Source organism: Bactrocera tryoni, chromosome 3 (genome assembly GCF_016617805.1).
Source record: "Bactrocera tryoni isolate S06 chromosome 3, CSIRO_BtryS06_freeze2, whole genome shotgun sequence".
In the NCBI taxonomy this organism is placed as follows: Eukaryota; Metazoa; Arthropoda; class Insecta; order Diptera; family Tephritidae; genus Bactrocera; species Bactrocera tryoni.
In genome coordinates this window covers 50,589,465-50,592,276 of record NC_052501.1, presented here as the reverse complement: position 1 = coordinate 50,592,276, position 2,812 = coordinate 50,589,465, and the positions used below count along the sequence as shown (strand labels likewise).

At 35.7% G+C, this 2,812-nt stretch overlaps 1 long non-coding RNA gene and 1 pseudogene across 1 annotated transcript; one reads left to right on the top strand and one right to left on the bottom strand.

Moving 5' to 3' along the window:
• Positions 1-1,100: 1,100 nt before the first annotated feature.
• LOC120772150 lies at positions 1,101-1,688 on the bottom strand. The gene is made up of 2 exons (XR_005705041.1): positions 1,376-1,688; positions 1,101-1,313 (listed from the first exon to the last, which is right to left on the bottom strand). It is a non-coding gene; the product is annotated as an uncharacterized LOC120772150 (long non-coding RNA).
• A 614-nt stretch (positions 1,689-2,302) lies between these two features.
• LOC120773196 lies at positions 2,303-2,473 on the top strand (annotated as a pseudogene).
• Positions 2,474-2,812: the final 339 nt, after the last annotated feature.

Sequence of the window (2,812 nt, the reverse complement as noted above, 5' to 3'; positions counted from 1 at the left end):
AATGTTGCTAAGGAGAGTATTATAGTTTTGTTCACATAACGGTTGTTTGTAAGTCCTAAAACTAAAAGAGTCAGATATAGGGTTATATATACCAAAGTGATCAGGGTGACGAGTAGAGTCGAAATCCGGATGTCTGTCTGTCCGTCCGTCTGTCCGTCCGTCCGTGCAAGCTGTAACTTGAGTAAAAATTGAGATATCATGATGAAACTTGGTACACGTATTTCTTGGCTCCATAAGAAGGTTAAGTTCGAAGATGGGCAAAATCGGCCAACTGCCACGCCCACAAAATGGCGGAAACCGAAAACTTATAAAGTGTCATAACTAAGCCATAAATAAAGGTTTTAGAGTGAAATTTGGTAAAAAGGATCGCATTAGGGAGGGGCATATTTGTACGTAGTTTTTTGGAAAAGTGGGCGTGGCCCGCCTTCTACTAAGTTTTTTGTACATATCTCGCAAACTACTATAGATATGTCAACCAAATTCTATAGAGCCGTTTCCTTCAGGCATTTCTATATACATACAGTTCAAAAATGGAAGACATCGGATAATAACCACGCCCACCTCCCATACAAAGGTTATGTTGAAAATCACTAAAAGTGCGTTAACCGACTAACAAAAAACGTCAGAAACACTAAATTTTACGGAAAAAATGGCAGAAGAAAGCTGCACCCAGGCTTTTTTTAAAAATTGAAAATGGGCGTGGCCTCGCCCACTTATGGAATAAAAACCATATCTCAGGAACTACTAGACCGATTTCAATGAATTTCGGCATATAATATTTTCTTAACACCCTGATGACACGTACGAAATATGGGTGAAATCGGTTTACAACCACGCCTTCTTCCAATATAACGCTATTTCGAATTCCATCTCATGCCTTCTCTGTATAATATATGTATACGTTAGGAACTAATGATGATAGCGGAATAAAACTTTACAAAAATACGGTATTTGAAAAATATATAAATGACGTATAATGAAATCTCGATTATCACTTTATCATGCGAGAGTATAAAATGTTCGGTGACACCCGAACTTAGCCCTTCCTTACTTGTTATTAATTATAATTATACTTAAAAATAAAAATACCTATGTATGAATACATTAAATGAAAAAAGTTTCCATCACTCAGTTTTATTCAATATTCAAACTGTGGTACCTACATACATACATACATATTCAATTTACCAATGAATATTGGTTTTTAAAAATTTGCTTTCTCACGTTGAAAAAAATTTAAAAAAAGATAAGGAACATTTCATTTGACTAGCATAGCAAACAAGTTTTGCGAATTTGAACGGCTAGATGTGGAGCTATAAAGCAAAACAGTAAAATTAGGTTTTATTAGCAAATACAGTTATGCAACTGCTCTTACCTTGGCAATTTCTTTTAGTAGTTAAATATCAATTCACATATGCCCCGCTTGAGCTCATAATTATGTAGATTCTTGGGTCCACTCTCTTCCATTTAACGACACAAAGTTGCCTAACTCATCCCAACCATCAGCTTTAGTTGATGATGTGAGAGTCTCTAGCGCACGTTCAATTATTTGAGTATACTCGTTATCGTTTTTTGCCCTCGACGTCTTCTTAAATTGCCATATGATGTGAATGACGTTGATATTGTATCCTCAGATATAATGTCCGACTCCAACAATGTTTTTGGAGAGCTTGAGGCCGATGTGCTGTCCTATAATAACAAGCATTCACATGGTAAACAAATAGGAATATTTTTTTTGAAGTTATACTTCTTATACGAGTTCGGAAAAGGTTGCGATAGATTCAGTTTGCGCAACCTTGCTTAATATGAATCTACGCAACCTTGTCTGCGAAGATGTTCGAGCAGCAAGCGAAGCGGTGACAATCGGCGATCGTTTGTTCGTTTCTTTCGGCACAGCACGGCTTTTCTACCAACAACACAATGTTGCCATGCTTATGCTGTTGTTGTTTTTGTAGAACAATGTTTCAATTTTTGGTTGGTGACATATTCAATAAAAAATAAATTCTGTTGGGATTCGAACCTACGTGCTTGTCGTAACTTTTCAAGCGCTTACAACCAACACCACCATTGACACTTGTATTGCGTTGTCCTAATTATGGTTTGGTTATGCATGAAAGAAATATAAAATGGATCGCCGATTGTTACCTCTTTCCTTGCTGTTGCTGCGCATATGTATGTTTGTATGCTTGTGCATTACTGAAGTTATGCTTCTTTTTCTTTCGTTTGTCTTTCATTTCTGCGAATTCTCAACTATTTTGCGTATATTTTGGTTGAAATATTCTGCGTTGGCCGTTGAAAAATTAAGACTATACTTTACGGGATCATTTCTGTAGTTAGTCTCCATTTACATTTTTTGGAAATCGACCCGCAATGACGAAGTATATCGTTTTATCTGACAGCGTGAGGTTTAAGAAGTTAATTTCTAATTTTGTCTTGTGGCATATTACAACGGATAAAACGACTTCTAAGTGGTGATTTTAATGAATAAATTCTTTTTGGTTGAAATGCTCTGCGTTGGCCGTTGAAAAGTTAAGACTATACTTCTCAGGATCATTCATTCCTTTCATTTCTTCAAAGAAATTAATGACATTTAGAAATATGCATATTTGCATTATTTCGTTGTCGTTTCCATATTAGTAGCAATAGAATTTCTATGGCATAAGTAAAGTAATGGCCGCCGATTGCCACCCCTTGCCGCTGTAGCAGCTTTGCCTACAAACATGCGTAAATATGTATGTTTACGTGTGATCGTGAATATAAGTTAAGAAATTTTATGTTAATTTCTTTTAAAATAAAATTTATTTATTACTTG